The 17693-nt window shown below is 37.4% G+C and overlaps 1 protein-coding gene across 1 annotated transcript in view; it reads right to left on the bottom strand.

Moving 5' to 3' along the window:
- Positions 1–17693, bottom strand: part of LOC145291283 (uncharacterized) — a 69435-nt gene that overhangs the window by 24686 nt on the left and 27056 nt on the right. The gene's annotated exons all lie outside the window — the stretch shown is intronic.

Below are 17693 nucleotides of genomic sequence, written 5' to 3' on the forward strand. Positions count from 1 at the left end.
GAGAAAAAAATGATAAAAACTCTTCAACTGTTTTCTTTTCCCGAGAAGGGCAAATCTGTCTTTAATGATTTGTTTGATGATCTTCCACTATTCAACGATACACGCGTGAGACTTACTACCTAATCATATAAATAAAATACTATGAGTGTGAAATAAATACATCTTCTGGTTTTAGAATGATAACTAACGATATATATGTATATATATATATATATATATATATATATATATATATATATATATGCATATATACATATACATATATATATATGCATATATACATATACATATATATATATGTATATATATATTATATACATACACACACGCATATATATATATATATATATATATATATATATATATATATATATATATATATATATATACGTTTTATTTTTTATTACCGTATCTTTCTGTTAAGTTACATTATTGTTTCAGCTACCCGGCCGTTTTTTGGCCATCTGTAGCTTCGTCAGACTTTTACAGAAATGTTCGTTATTATGAGATGAAATAATAACGAACATTTCTGTAAAAGTCTGAGTAAGTTACAGACGGCAAAAAAAAAACCAAAAAAAAAAAAAAAAAACAGAAAGATACGGTAATAAAAAATAAAACGCATATTTGCTCTACATCAGTATTGAGCACTTTCTTCAGTTTTTATTAATTACAATTTCCACTAAATATATATATATATATATATATATACGCACGCACACACACACACACACACACACACACACACACACACACACACACACATATATATATATATATATATATATATATATATATATAAATTGTTTGGGGCGTATAATTTACCACCAACTTCTTCAGAAGTGAACAACCTTAAGACGAACTTAATTTACAAGCAATAAGAGTTCTCTTTCTAAAGTCGAATTCTTCCTCACTGTAATGGGGGCAGTGGTAACTATTAGAGTTATCTGTCATCCATGATTCTGGTGAAAATCCGTCGTCTACTAGTTGTCTCTGCCCCTGACTGCGGCAAACCAAGACGTGTCAGGTGTGAAACCACAATCAATAGAGTGAAATGGCACTGTTGCTTATACGCCATTCCTTTCGGTGTTCTGGGTCAAATTACAAAATCATACCCGGTGACTTTAAACGCTCACCCACAGCGGTTCTCCCGAATTAAATACTTCTCGTTCTGGAACCAGAGTTAGCTTTAGTCAGCCATAAAAAGGCAACCCGGAGCACATTAATAAATTTGGAAAATCAATTTTTATTTAGGCGTTTTACTACAATTACTAGAGGTAAGAAAAAACGTGGTGGTGCTGCTACTGCAGAAATGGAACTCAGCCCAGTTATGAATTCTTATGGACAAATGTACAATTATGAGAAGGGGTTGGTTTGTTGCTGAATAGCATCATCTTGATCAAATTAGACGGGCACGTAGAGTACTGGAATCCTGAAGAGGCTTAATGCCAATCTAAATTCAGAGAACGATGACCGTCGTTATCAAAAAGAATTCAATAGTGAACGGCTATTGCGAGAACGCAAAATGATTTGTAATCGCAATCACAAGAAGCTGAGAGTAATGGAAAGCTGCTTTTTATAGGCCAGAGTGCACCTCCTCTAATGTACTGGCTTTTTAAAAATCTCATCTGGCCTTGTATCTAACTTTCTGACGAGGAGGTAAATCGTTTTTTCACCTGCGGCCGATCGAGTAACTGCCCCATCTTAGACTTCTACTCTTCGCAGTTTCACCTATTTCATCTGACGTCATTTCTTCCAACTACTGCGGCCTAAATGTTAGTCACATGATCCTACTAATCCTTACATCCTGTTTACCCGCCAACGGTTCTCTGCAAACCGAAATCCCCCAAATGATTACTAGTCATTATATTCTAACTATTTAATATCCTTCCATAAACCTAACTCTAACCACTCCCCACTGAAACGGAAACATGCCTCGGCGAAGCAAGAAAATTAAAACAGTTTTTGTGCATTGGTTGTGGATTACAAACACATGCGAGACGAATTCCGTTGTAATCATCAAGCAAAGCAAGACTTACGCTATCATGCGAAACTGAGGCATGAGAAGGTGGCATGAAAAGAGATAGTTTTGTAAGTCAGTTGGAATTCAAGTCTTTTTCTGATTCGATCGGTGTTCGTGTGATGGCCCTTTTTCTGCTGTGTAAATTTGAACATGTATGTTCTGGCACCCGTGTGTACTGTTGGTTGGAAAAAGTTCGCTCTCTCACGTAAGGTTTTCCTCTCAAATCTTACTTAACCCACCCACGTTTTAAGCATAACACCTCCAAAGCCTTTGTCAAACAAAAAGAACCGGAGAAGAACCAAAAGTCTCTGCAACTACTCCATCCGTACAACCCACACGTGACAAGCTCGTACGGCTCAGCAGGCGCGCCATTTAAGTTTTCCGTTCTGCGTGGGTTGAAGATTTTATGTCGCCATCATCAGTACCTCAGGCAACTGGCTATTGTTGGCGTCAATAACGACCGGGGCTAATTAACGCGTAACTCTCGGCTAGATGAGAAAGTTAATTACTTTTCTCTCTTGGCCGCGCGAACGCTACTTAAGCTTTATTAGAACGATTCAAAATGGCGCCGAATCTTTTGAGAGTGCCGCTCTTCAACTGGTTGAATGGAAGTAACTATTTTAACTATAGCCCGAGGCGAAATTATGGGTCCACATCCTTTTACAACGTTATTAGTGCGTAATAATATTAAAGTAAACGAGCGGAACCTTGTCGAAATTCCACGGTGTTTCTACATCAATATCTATAGTTTACTTTTAATAATTAATATTCCTTTTGCAAGAATAAATGTCTGTTATGGTAAATACTATTGAGAAAAAAATAACTCTTTTTTCTCTTTTTCCGTAAAAAAAAAAAGAAGAAGAATTTGTCGTTGTTAGCTAAATATTCTTTAACTAAATAAAACGAATAACTTTATTAATTTAAAATTGTATCAAATCAATTCTTTAAAAATATTCTGCCTTTTTTTAGCGTAGAAATAGCTGCCAAGTAAATATTTCTCAAATTAATAAAACAAATGTCACTTTTTGAAATGTGTACTGTTTAATCATCATGAAGATACAATTCTGGAATAGGTAAAGTCTGAATTTTTTTTACCTTAGTGACACAAGATTAATCACAAAACAGTCACATTTTTTTAAAAATGTACCTAAGTAAGAACATGAAGTAGCTTACCGTATATATATATATATATATATATATATATATATATATATATATATATATATATATATATATATATATATATATATATATATATATATGTATGTATATATAAATATATATATGTATGTATATATATATAAATATATATATTATATATATATATGTATGTATGTATGAATGTGTGTGTGTCTGTGTGTGTGTGTGTGTGTGTATAAAATAAAAATCTTGTTATTGAAAATTTTAATAAATTTTCAAAAACCCTTATAAACCTGTAAGGAAGATATACACAATTTTAATTATTCGACAAGGAATACAGATAAACAAGAAAAACCGTATTCTATATACTTTCGAAGAATGCAATTCTTCTCATCAAAGGGAAGAAGGTTGCAAAATATATAATCAATTTTGCAGGTCAGTGCATTAGAAGAAACAAACATTATGAAATTGATCATATTTGAATCAAAAATCATTTAACAGAGACATTTTATTGTTGATGGTTGTTTTTAGCAATAATGAAATATTCGGTATTAGCATCTCTTATTTTTTTTTACTGACTGTTGGAACACTGCTTCTGTGGTACCAGTTTACAAGAATTTTGGCGAAAGAATTGACACATTCAATTATCGCCCCATTAGCCTCCTCCCGCTTTTCGCCAAAATATTTGAGTCCTTAATTAATCAAGCTCTAGTCCACCACCTAAACTATCCAACAAAATGTATGGATTTAGGCAAGCTCGTTCTACTGCATATATCCTAACAGTAATCTCTGAACGTATATACGGCGCACTGGATGCCAGAAGAGGCTAGTGCAGTAGCCCTAGATATATCTAAGACCTTTGACAGGGTATGGCATGATGGTATTCATGGAAATCAGATCATATGGTATTACTGGACGAATACTTAACATTGTAAATCCTTAAATAAAAGAAGAATCCAAGTTGTTCTCAATGGACGTACGTCAAAATAATAGTATATACACGCGGGTGTGCCTCAGGGGTCGATCCTTGGATTTTATTATTTTTAATATTCATAAATGATCTCCCTGATAAAATTGCCTCTGAGATGAGTATATTTGCTGACGACACCGCGCTTTATAACAGGCACAAGGGGAAAACGAATAAACACATATCGAAGGCAGAGGGAGACATCCACTCTGTTGTGGAATGGGGACAAAAATGGGTGCCAAGATGGGTATAATTCAATGCTGCAAAGACTAAGCTTCGTTTCCTTTAATAATTACAAGAAACCGTCTCGACTGCTAATAGCCATGGCTAATGATACATTGCCTGATAGTACTTCGTTCAAACTCCTCGGCTTAACGTTCACAAAGAACATAAGTTGGAACAGATATATTGAGGGCATTGCCAAGGCTGCTGCAAATAAGATGGGCTCTCTCTACCGTGCTAGAAAGTCACTTACGCCTGAGAGTATTCTGTACCTCTACAACGATACCATTCGCCCATGTATGTAGTATTTTTGCCACACTGGAGCTGGTGCATCTGCTACAATTCTCTCACTATTAGACAGGATTAAAAAGAGAGTTGCCAACCTAATAGGTCCCGCAGTGTCCGCTAGGCATGAGTCTCTTAATGGTAGGTGCTCCGACGAACTATAAGCCCTTGTACTCTCTCGACGTATATATCCTCGACAAACTCGACAAGCAGTATAATTCCATCCCTACACAGTAGAAATCCCCAGATGCCAGAAAGCCTTTTACGCTGTTTCTTCTCTATGACTATTATATTTTGGAATTTCTTTCTAGGTCCCTACTTCCCTGCCTGTACTGGCATGCAGAAGTTCAAGTGTAATGTAAACAGACATCTTGCTGCTGAACTCTCTACAATATCACTTCAAATTATCTCCCAGATAGTAGCTCACTACATCAAAGTAGCACAGTGCTACTTTGATGTAGTGAGCTACATTTTTTGTTTGGGGTGATTATGACATAAAAAAGGAAGTAGTTTTCACTGAAAACGATCGCCCACCTGTTTTAGACGCAAACAAATATATATATATATATATATATATATATATATATATATATATTATTCATTTTTATTTTACTTATGAATCAATAATGTACGTACACGTATTTCGCTTTACTTCAGCTCATTAGCGTAACTGAACTGTATACTAAAGTTCGAGGTTCGATCCCTAATACAGTTAAGCTACACTGATGAGCTGAGGTACAGCGAAACATGTGTGCGCAGATTACTGTTTTATAAGTAATATATATATATATATATATATATATATATATATGATTTACAGAATGTGAGAGATTATATATCATTAATTCCACAGTCCAAGACTCGAGTTTCGCTCTCATTTGGGCTCATCAGCTAGACACATCCGAACTCAGGATTCGAAATCCGAGCCTCTTGCATGGGAGGCAAGTATTTTACCAACTGAGCAAACGCCCTGCACACAAGAATTTCAATTAACCAACACAGATCAAACACACCGCGCCGAAATTCGACTGTGAAATGGACCTACTTCGTCTCAACAAGGGACGCAGTCATCCAACCAGCTAATAACTGCAAGCTGATGTGTCTCACAAGAGGAGTCTACTCTTGTTGGCTACGACGTTGTTTGGCTGTGGAATTTATATATATATATATATATATATATATATATACTAGCTGTACCCTGCTAATAAAAAGAGAAAATGCATGTTTCTTATATTCTTAGTACAGCAATCCACTCCAAAAAGTAAAAAAAAAAAGGCGAAAATGAAAAAAATATGGTACTCTTGCAGAATTGGATCCGGATCCTCGGGAGTTACCATCAATTATGGCTTCAACATTCAGTGGATTAAGCCGAAAGTTGCTAAACCATTGAAACGCTAAATAGTTTTCTTTTTTATTGTATTAAAAATGTGAGTTTTTAATTAATATTTGGGTAAGGGGGTGTTACTATACGCAGATTCGAAAAAGTTGTTCAAAAACGAATAAATGAAAGCAAAGGTAAGGTAAATTACGTTTCTATCTAACTGGATAATTTTTTAGTGTTTTTATTTTGTGTAAAATGTTTAATCGGCTTAAAAAACGCAGTGTTCATCTATGTATTTGAAAAAGACGAATCGTCGTGGACTCTGTTGAATACGTTAAGTTTGGGAAAATCAGTTAAAAACTATACAAAACAATGTCAGACACCTACTGATTATATGTTATTGTGACATAGGCTGACATATTCGGTGGGTTTCTCATAGTATTTTGTATAGTTTTTTAGTTTTAAATCATTTTCTTAAACTTAACATCATCAACAGTGTCCATCACCGTTTGTATTTTTCAAATTTCCAAGTTTAATTAAAGTTTTATGATATGTTTTTTTATTCAATTGTAAGGTTAAAGTACCGAATAGATACAAAACACCCTCCCCTCCCCATGTTAAGAATGGCTTTTTAAATAATAACGTTATTATTTCAGCACGGATCACTCTCTACATGAGTACCTAATATTTTTTTTTCAGTCATTCTTACCATAGAGAGGGGATGGTGTTTTGTAACTATTCTGTGCTTTTTTAACTAACAATTTATTATTAAAAAAGATATTGTGAAATTATAAAAAAATAAAAAGATATTGTGAAAGTTGAATTTAACTTGAAAAAAAAAACCCAAACAAACAAAAAAACATTGTAGCCGGACCTTATTTGGCAATAATGAGTCGATTAATGGGTGCTAATGTACTTACTGATCCGCGCTATTTTTTTAAATCGTATTTCCAAGCTTATTTAAAGGTTTATGTTTTTTTTTGGTATTTTTTTTTAGATTAGGTCCACCTCCACAATTTTCTTTTAAATGACGACTTTTAAAGGTTTCCGACTATGCTGAATACAGAAATCGCATGGAAATTTTGCAAAAATAAGTAGTTATCGAGATATAGATAGTTGTTTTATGCCTTATATTCTTTGGCGGCCATCTTTGTTACGCGCGTAGCTTTGTTTATGACGCGCGCAAGCGTGTAAAAAAGACGGCTGCCAGAGATTACAATGCATTATACAAACTTTTAATATCTCGATAACTACTTATTTCTGCAAAATTTCAATGCGATTTCCGTATTCAGCATATTCGAAAACATACAAAAGGCGTCATTTAAAAGAAAATTGTGGAGGTGGACCTAATCTAAAAATTTACCGTTTTTTTCATTCAATTGTAAGTACAGAATAGGTACAAAACACCCTCTTCTCCCAATGTTAAGAATGGCTTTTTAAATAATAACGTTATTATTTCAGCACGGATCAATAAGTGCACGAGTACCCAATTTCTTTAAAAGCATTCATATTTTCTTATATAAAAACAACTTCTGTAAAAAAAAAGAAAAAACGTGCACTTTCAATCTTTGTTAAAAAAGGTTTTGTTAAAAAAAAACCAAAAGAACAAAACGTTAATCGGTATTCATGCAGAGAGTGATCCGTGCTGAAATAATAACGTTATTATTTAAAAAGCCATTCTTAACATGGCGAGAGGAGGGGGTTTGTACCTAATCTGTACTTTAACCTTACAATTGAATAAAAAACATATCATAAAACTTTAATTAAACGTGGAAATGCGATTTAAAAAATAGCGCAGATCACTCTCTGCATTAGCACCGAAAGTACAGAATAGTAGAAAACATCCTCCCTTTCCATGTTAAGAATGGCTTTCTAAATAATGTTAATGATTCAGTACTGTTCCTTGTCTACTTAAGTTTAACTTTTGTTTATTAAATTGTTAGGCGAAAGTCCAGAATAGTTACAAAACACCCCTATCCCCATGTTAAGGATGGCTTTCTAAATAATAACGTCATTATTTCAGCGGGGTAGCTTCTCTGCATAAGTACCATGTTTTGTTTTTAAATTGTTAGGTGAAAGGACAGAATAGTTACAAAATACCATCCCCATGTTAAGAATGTCTTTCTAAATAACATTATTTCAGCACGGTATTTTCTATGCATACGTACTATCTATTTTTGTTTATTAAATTGTTAGGTGAAAGTATAGAATAGATGCAAAACTCCCTCCCCATGTTAAGAATATCTTTCTAAATAACGGTATTATTTCAGCACGGTACCTTCTCTGCATAAGTACTATCTTTTGTTTATTAAATTGTTAGGTGAAAATATAAAATAGTTACAGAACACTCTCCCTTTCCCATGTTAAGAATGGCTTTCTTAATAGCGTTATTTCAGCACGGTACCTTCTCTGCATAAGTACCATCTTTTGTTTATTAAATTGTTAGGTGAAAGTATAGAATAGTAAGAAAACGTCCTCCTCATGTTAAGAATGGCTTTCTAAATAACGTTATTATTCTATTATTCTATTATTATGGTACTTTCTCTGCATAAATACCATGTTTTGTTTATTAAATTGTTAGGTGAAAGTACAGTACTCATGCAGAGAGTGATCCGTGTTGAAATAATAACGTTATTATTTAGAAAGCCATTCTTAACATGGGGAGGGGAGGGTGTTTTGTACCTAATCTGTATTTTAACCTTACAATTGAATAAAAACATATAATAAAACTTTAATTAAACCTGGAAATACGATTTAAAAAATAGCGCGGACCACTCTTTGCATTAGCACCAAATATTATTTAAGCAAGTTACCAATCCGTAAAAAAAAAACTGTACTTTTACCAACCAATCTTATATCGAAAAAGAAAAAACAAAACAAAACAAAAAAACAACTCCAAAAGCAAGCGACAAACTTTCTTTTTGCCTTATATAATAAAGAAAAAATGTTTAAATTAAAAAATTTGGCAGATAAACAAATGAATTGTTTTTTTTGTTTTTTTTACTTATCGAGTAAACAGAAAATGAAATCTACTTCGTTTCGTCAATTCGTGGCTGTGAAATGAATCGAACCGGAAGTTCAGTTTTATCAACAAAACAGGTTCGCACGAAAATATATTTATTTTATTTAATATTTTAATAATTCGCGAGGTAAATTTATTTTAATAACATAAAAACATCCCTCGACTCTAAAGATGAGTTGTCTGAAAATTTCAAATAAATTGGTAACGTAGAAATATGGTTTTATTCACTTATAACGAACCAAAAATTACATTTATATATGTATAGATATATCTTTCTCCCTCTCTCTCTCTCTCTCTCTCTCTCTCTCTCTATATATATATATATATATATATATATATATATATATATATATATATAAAATGATGTCTCCGTTCAGTCTCAAGAGACAATGGACATTCCTGTAAGGGTAACTGCGCGTGTAATTGTGAGACAAGTTTTGCGCAATCACCAACCACACCTCTCCTGAATCGACAGTTTGGGTTCAGTGGTAAAGAGAGGCGCAAGACTGACTAGAAACAAAGCCAAGATAAGCAGAAGCTGAGGACAAATACAGCACCTGGATTTCCCAAATGGTCACCCATTTTAGTAATGACCAGGCTTCACTTTGCTTAACTTCAGTGATCTGACGGGAACCGGTGTGTCAACGTGATTATCGTTTGAAACAAGACGAATAAAATGAAAATATTGTGTTATTAATTTCCACTGTAAATTCTTAGCACATGCGATAAAAACGAAACACTCATTATCCAACCATGCGCTGAATATAACGTATGTCTTTTTGGTTAATTGAACTTATGCTATCGTATACCCTGCATTCATCTTACGTGGGTTTCGTTTCATGAAGGCATTTTGTTTTTTCAATTATCATTTACCTTCCATTATACACATGCATAGACAGAGACGGGTAACAGTGAGATTTTGAATTGCCTAAAAGCATTTGAATTACTTACTAGACACCATCCTCGAGTATCTGCAGTCACTCCATACAAGGGGTTGTCAGGACAACCATTACATGAGGTTATTTCCCTTATTTAAAGTACGTAGTATTCAAAGCTCAAATAATATCCCCTCGACACTGGCTAATACGAGTAATGGCGTAGTTCCTCCCAGTAATGTTACCCCCCCCCAAGTGCCAACACTTATCTTGATACTCTACCAGACTAGATGGATTCCTTACCTGGGATCCAGTAAGATCAAGAGACCACAAGAAAAATATGCTATAGCATTTTACTAGTCAATTAACGACTTTCAGTTTCGGTAGATAGAGTTTGAAAATATGGAGACAGACAGACAGACAGACAGACAGACAGACCGACATATAGCTGTTTATATATTAGATTTTTATTACCTTCGACTGTTGATAAATACACATACACACCCATATATACTCTCTCTCTTTCTCTCTCTCTCTCAGTGTGTGTAAGAGTGAGCGAGAGAGAGAGAGAGAGAGAGAGAGAGAGGGGGAGAGAGGGTAGTGAGGATCGAACTTATTTATACCACATGAAATAAGAACGGGGTTCAAATGACATACAATGATTTGGTCGTTTGGTTGTTTCGTTTTACGGCATATCAATCCTTTTCGGTTATTTAATGCAGAATCCAGTAATTTTTGAAGATGTTTAAGTTCTTTGTATCTTTAAATATTTATTCATGGTGTTTAGTTTGGTTGTTTTATCGAGCAAAATTTTTGCTTTTGTTTTTGGCTCTGCAGAACATGATTGACTTTGCAAAGGAAAAGAAAAAGACAATAACATCAACATTTAATGCTTTTTTTACATAGAATAAGAGAGGGTGAAAAGGATAAATAGTTACTTATGGATCACAAATTATGGCTATTTAGAACAGTTAAAATACGTAAAAAAACATAATTCAATATCCAAAACTGAAGAATATTTGACACGTATTTTATGTGATTAAAATATATAGAAAAAAGCCTTCAGGAAAAAAAAAAAACAAAAAACAAAACGTTGATTAACTCAGCTTTTAGTTATAATAACCGAACCTTATCACACATAACACATTTGTTATACGGATATTGAACAAATGTGAATGCAAAGATGACACCGCCCACTCGGAAAAATATCCATACAAATACAATCAACAAGACTGTTTACGCCTGCTATTCTGTAAGCAATTTCATTAGCGATTTTCAAGTCTCATACTGATAGCTAATTTATCGCTAAAATGCTACATAATAATTGCCTTCGTGCATTGCTATGTGTCGCACTGTTGAAATGCAGGTGTTTAACAAAAGATGGTAACTGTCCACGTAAGGTTAAAATTAAGCAGAGCGGAATTTTCTAATTAGAAGTCGAGTCAGAGTTACGTATCCCGGCAGTGACGTCACAAACAGGAAATAAAAAAAAATCTGACATGGCGAATAGGCAGGGATGATCTTTTCTTTTTCAGTAAATCAAGAGAAAGACAGCAATTAAAGTTTTGGGTAGTACTTTCATCTTCCATGGTAAAAGGAGTAAGAGTATTTTATGAGCATGCATTTTTTGTTAACGATGGAGGCACCAATTATCAAGGGCCGAAGGCCACTCGAGGATAAGGGTTAATGAATGTAAGGTAGTAGTGTGCTAATCGTTAATGGTGTAAATTGGGTACAATTTGATTATTGAAGATGACGGTTCAATAAGAACTTGTTTACATTAGACTTGAACACTACCATATTGTAGTCGGCTGGAAAGCAGGACAATGGAACTGTGTTTCAAGGGCGCGTAGTTTTAGGTGGAATCCTCGTTTAGATTTAGACACACCATGTATATAATAAAGAAAAATATCCACTAACAGGAGTTTTAAAAGCAAAATTCATTTGTAATATTTTTTTATTAATAATGTTGATGGAATTCTACGTATTTGTGTACGGTAAATTAAGGCAAAAAAAAAAAAATTTAGCGAAAAAAACAAACAAACAAGCAAAACAAAACAAAAAATAAAAACAAAAACAAACAAACAAACAAACAACAACAACAACAACAACAAAAACAAACAACAAGCCAGTCCTTCTACATTAAAATCAATTCCTTCGAGTTCTTGACATAAAAATGCCAGATAATTACTGTAAATACGATTCCTATTTATTTTTTTTATAAACTTATTATTGTGAAAAATATTTTTCTCAGATTTAAAAACATTGGAAGTTTATTTTTGGCACAAATCTTTCGAGGTTTTGTCAAAAATACATTACAATTTCATATAATATTTATGGGTCTATATTGTAACTAAATCCGCTTTATTATTTACGTCCTGAGACTGCACAAATATAGAATCAGTAGCAACCAGTGTTCGTGTCTGGTTGTCTGCCGTAAAAGGTTGCTCGACACATGTGTCTAAATATGCATTTAAGGGGTTGAAAAAGGGCCTAATGGAAACTGGAGACTACGAAGCTATAACGACGTACATGAAAGCAGAGAGATCGAAACTTCCATACGGATATGCAACATACCTTAGCCAGGCAAACCCCGGAAAACAACTTATCTGTATCAATAATATAACCAAAATGTTGTTCTCGGCCTTCGGCGGGATCAAACTTTCGATAGGGTCGACCATCGTTTCCTGGCATCTGTCTTAGAGGCCGCCGGTTTTAAACCGGACTTTTGCAAGTGGATCTCCATAATGTATCGACAGCCCATGGCTGTCGTGCAAGTCAACGGAAAGCGCTCGAAACCCTTTGTTATCTCTCGGTCGGTTCGTCAGGGTTGTCCACTGTCGCCCCTGCTTTATGTCCTGGCTTTGGAGCCTCTTCTCCGCAAGCTGAGACATGGGGAGGCAAATTCGGCCCTGCGCGGAATGGCTCTGCCTGGCGGCTCAGCTGCCAAGGTATCCGCGTTCGCCGATGATGTCACGGTCTTCGTGTCGGGCTTCAGAGACATTGAGGTCGTGTCGGAGGCACTCACATTGTACGAAAGAATCACGGGGACCAAGATAAACCGCAACAAGTCGGTAGGACTGCGGTTGGGCGCATGGAGTGGCAACGAAAACCTCCCTGCGCCCTTCAGCTGGAAAGATGGCCCGGTCCGGATCCTCGGCGTGTGGTTCGGACCGGGTCTCCAGCTTGACAAGAATTGGTTGGAGGTACGGTCAAAGGTGGAGGCTGCAGTCAATTCGTGGCTTCCTAGGAAACTTTCCTTAAAGGGTAGAGCTGAGGCGTGCGCCACTTACGTCTTTCCTCTCATCCTTTACCGACTGGCCGTACTTCCCCTGCCTGCACAACACCTAAAAGCTCTTGTCGAACTCTTGTCCTCGCTCCTTTGGGACAGAGGAAGACACTGGGTGAGCAGACAGGTCTGTATTCAACGTCCGTGTGAGGGAGGCTTGGGAATGCCTGACTTGAAGTGTCATCGAGATGCTGAGAGGCTGGCCTTCCTGAGCCACTATATGCAGGATGACCAACCGTGGCACCCCGTGGTTACTGCCGCCTTCCCCGACCTCGTTCTCGACCCTTCCATCGAGAGCCGTCGCAGGCCGCGGGGAGAATCTGCCTACATGAAAGAGTGCCGAGCCGCGCTAAAACGACTACCAAGGTCCAGTGACCTTGTGACTGCTACCCGTAGGGAACTCCACAGGGATCTAGTGAAGGGGGCCGCTGACGACCCGCTATGCGCGCGTTTGGGGTGGCAGCAGAGTGAGATCCGCTCCGCGTGGAGCTGGGAGCCAGGTTCGAGTCATCTGAACAATTCGGAGTTCTCTCTGACCTGGCGATTGGCCCGAAATGCACTTCCACTCAACAACATACTATGCAGTTCCGGGTTTTTGGAGTCGCCTGATTGTCCCCGTTGTGGGACAACGGCCGTAGAAACTACAGATCACGCTTTCTTCGATTGCCGCGAACTCCGCCAGTACTGGTCGTATGTCAGCGGAGTGACGGCTCGCATCGATCCTGAGCATCCTCGCCCAATTACTGTATCCAATGTTGTGGACAACGTGAGGCCGCCGTGGGACCGGGAAAGACAAATGGTCTACGTTACGATCCTGGCCGTGGCGAGAATGGTGATTTGGACGTCACGTCTGCAAGGTTGCCGTGGGGTGTTGTCTTTTTCTGATCAAGATCTGATCGCGTTCTTTAAACACCAACTACGGGTGAAGATCAGATGTGATAGAAGAAGGCTGCATCGCGCGGCATTTGACAGAAGATGGATACATGTGGCAAGTCTGTGTGTACGAAGAGGAGCCAAATTTGAATATGTGTTCCCCGCCTAGGTGTGGAACGCGCAGTTCTGTAAAGTAAAATTAAACAGGTAGTCTCTCAGCTAGCTGAGTGTGTGTTCCATCCCTCCCCGATTAGGAAGCCTCCAAGATCCCCATCCCCTCTTACTTGCAATTTTTGTTTTCACCCCTTCCTCTACATTTTACCCATCTTGGAGAAAAAGAAATACAAACTAACCTCCATCCCTTACCCACAAAAATTTTCTTTTCTCCATTCACCCCCATCTAGAGGGCATCCCCACCTAGAGACTGACCCACAGAAGCGAGGTTCCTTTTACAAACCTAGTGGAACGGGCAGTCTATCAACTAGACGGGGTTGGGAGGGTCCTACTAATCACCTTTTTGTTTTTTCTTCCCCCGCCCTCGACACAAATGAATTATTGTACCATTGTATTGTTATCTTTTTTGTTTTTACTCGTCAATAAAAAATGTTTTAAAAATTAGGAGTTACTAGGACGTCCCACAATATGAAAGGGTGAATGCGGTATTATGGTGAAAGAAGATACTAGCTGGGAGAAACTTTTGACTTTGTTTAGTTCTGGAGTGACAAGGATGACCAACGACCCCCAAAATCCCCCCTTTTGAGTTGGCCATGTGCCTAAGTTTTTTGTTCACCGTTAATTTTACTGTATTTTTTTAACATGAATAAAAGATTTAATATCTCAAAGTGTAGTATCTGTTCCGGCAGATACTGCAAGCTATGACTAGCTATGACTAGCTATGACTAGCAAGGACCAGATGTGGGGGTAACCCCACATGCCTGACCTTTAACCAGCTCCCATTTCCCACCTCTCGGGAGCTGGTCCCCTTTTTCCCTTCCCCCTCCCTTCACTCCTCACATTAAAAATCGGCCTTGTGCCTAATTTGCTTGGTGGGGGAGCAAATAAATACCATCTGTTCCGGCAGATGCTGCAAGCTATGACTAGCTATGACTAGCTATGACTAGCAAAGACCAGATGTGGGGGCAACCTCACATGCCTGACCATTAACCAGCTCCCATTTCCCACCTCTCGGGAGCTGGTCCCCTTTTTCCCTTCCCCCTCCCTTCACTCCTCACATTAAAAATCGGCCTTGGCCTAATTTGCTCGGTGGGGAAGCAAATAAATACCATCTGTTCCGGTAGATGTTGCAAGCTATGACTAGCTATGACTAGCTATGACTAGCAAAGACCAGATGTGGGGGCAACCCCACATGCCTGACCTTTAACCAGCTCCCATTTCCCACCTCTCGGGAGCTGGTCCCCTTTTTCCCTTCCCCCTCCCTTCACTCCTCACATTAAAAATCGGCCTTGTGCCTAATTTGCTCGGTGGGGGAGCAAATAAATAACATCTGTTCCGGTAGATACTGCAAGCAAAGACCCTATGTGGGGGCAACCCCACAGATAAGACCTTGATCAATATAGAGGCAACCCTTCATACCAATTGTCACTATCCAGCTCCCCTACTCCTCGGGGAGTTGGTCCCCACTTCCCCTTCACTCCTCACATTAAAAATCGGCCTTGTGCCTAATTTGCTTGGTGGGGAGCAAATAAATACCAACCACACATATAAGTCATTGGTCAATGTAGGGAAAACCCTTCATACCAATTGTCACTATCCAGCTCCCCTATTCCCCGGGGAGCTGGTCCCCATTTCCTCTTCACTCTCCAAATTAAAAATCGGCCTTGTTCCTAATTGGCTCAGTGGGGGAGCAAATAAACACCCTGTTCTGCAGATGCTGCACTTAAGGTAATTTGTCCAAGTTGATGGAGAGGAAACCCTCTATACTGGGACAATTACTATTTTTGGACCCAATCAGACTGCCCCTTTTCCCTTTTTTATAATGCATACACACTGTTATTGAAAAGAAAAAAGAAGAAGAAAAATAGAAGAAGAAATGTAACAGAGCGCGGGCGCGAGTATCTAAATGCCGACTTGTGTGCTAAATGACGTCACGGTAAGAAAAAAGACAGAGAATAAAAAGGAGAGAGGGGCGTTAGAGAAGAACGTTAGACACGTTCGAGAGGATAGAGGTCAGAGAGAAAGAGAACGATCACGGTTTAATCCGGAAAGTACCCGGAAATAAATATCATTGCTACAAAACGAAAAAGCGAGTTTGAGTTATTCTTTGTCTTTGCCTCCTTTAAGGCGTAGACTACACACAACGTGTGGGTCCCGTCTGTAAACGTGTACAACGTTACGGAAGTAGGGATCAATTATATCAAATCGGAAACAACCAAAAGGACACAGGTATGGTAAACACCGGTTTCTTTTACTTTTACATACGGTTGCAACTTTCTGAACAAAACGTTTCGTAATCTTTAGAGAAAGAAAAAATAATTAAAGGGAAAAATTATCGTGCTAGAAAATCACTTATATTTCTACAAAGCCACTATTCGCCAATGCATGGAGTATTGTTGCCACATCTGGGCATCTATCACTAGCCTCTCTTCTATAGACAGATTTCAAACACGGTCCCACACCATTAATCAAGCTGTAAGCCTTATTGCAGCGCTGCAATGTTGCACTCTTGTACGTGTTTTGGAAGTACTTTAATGAAACATGCTCTAACTCATAGCACTTGTGCCTTCTTGATGTATCAGATTATTGCATAAGTTCCCGCGGGGTTTTTAAAAAGAAAATCAAAGAATTTTAACAGCAAAAGTAAGTTCATGTGGGACCCAAGCTCCAAGTTTTTGTGTGAATCCCATCGACTGAAGGTGGCGTGAAATTGTGGCAAAATCACACTTCATCTTTTCACCCAATTCTCTACATGTCTGATAGCCATCTTCCTTCAAAAGAACCCTGAGTTGGCCATCGTCTATTTTGATTGGTCTTCCGGAACGAGGAGTGTCATTGACGTCAAAATATTGTGTTTGAATCTGGTAAACCAATTTCGAACAATTCTCTCAGCTATAGCGTTTTCGCCATTAAAGGCGAAAAGAAGGAGGTGTCGAAAATGTGATTTATTAAAAATCTACTTGACAATCCATTTGACGGTTCTGAAAGACGAGAAAAAATTATATAAGCAAGAAACGATGATAATTATCTTGTACAACATAATATGTGCATTCTAACGATATATAACACTTTGCCAAATATCAAAACATTTTTTAGAACAAAATTTTTTTTTATGAAACGGCGGAACTTATGCCTGATACATACTTCCGACTAACCCGATAAGCAGCAAAATCCCACCCCTTCACTGTTGAGGTCCCTAGATGCCGGAAAACAGTTTAATAATCTCTTCCCTCAGATTGCTAGACTTTTGAATTTCCACCCTGTTTCCTGCATTGTACTAACATGAAGAAGTTTAAATATAATTTGAACAGACCTCGCTGCTCAACTCCCTGCATAGTCACATGTAGACATGATCCCAAATAGTAGCCCCTTACGCCCAAGCGGCACTATGCTGTGGTTGGGGTGAATAAGAATTAAGAAAAACAACTTTTTATGTAAAATTTATGAGCAAACGAAATAGCGTTAAAAAGGTACATAATTTTATTCAAACAAACAAAAAACAAAA

This window comes from Euprymna scolopes, chromosome 12 (assembly GCF_053919585.1).
Source record: "Euprymna scolopes isolate OS-2025 chromosome 12, ASM5391958v1, whole genome shotgun sequence".
NCBI classification, from domain to species: domain Eukaryota; kingdom Metazoa; phylum Mollusca; class Cephalopoda; order Sepiida; family Sepiolidae; genus Euprymna; species Euprymna scolopes.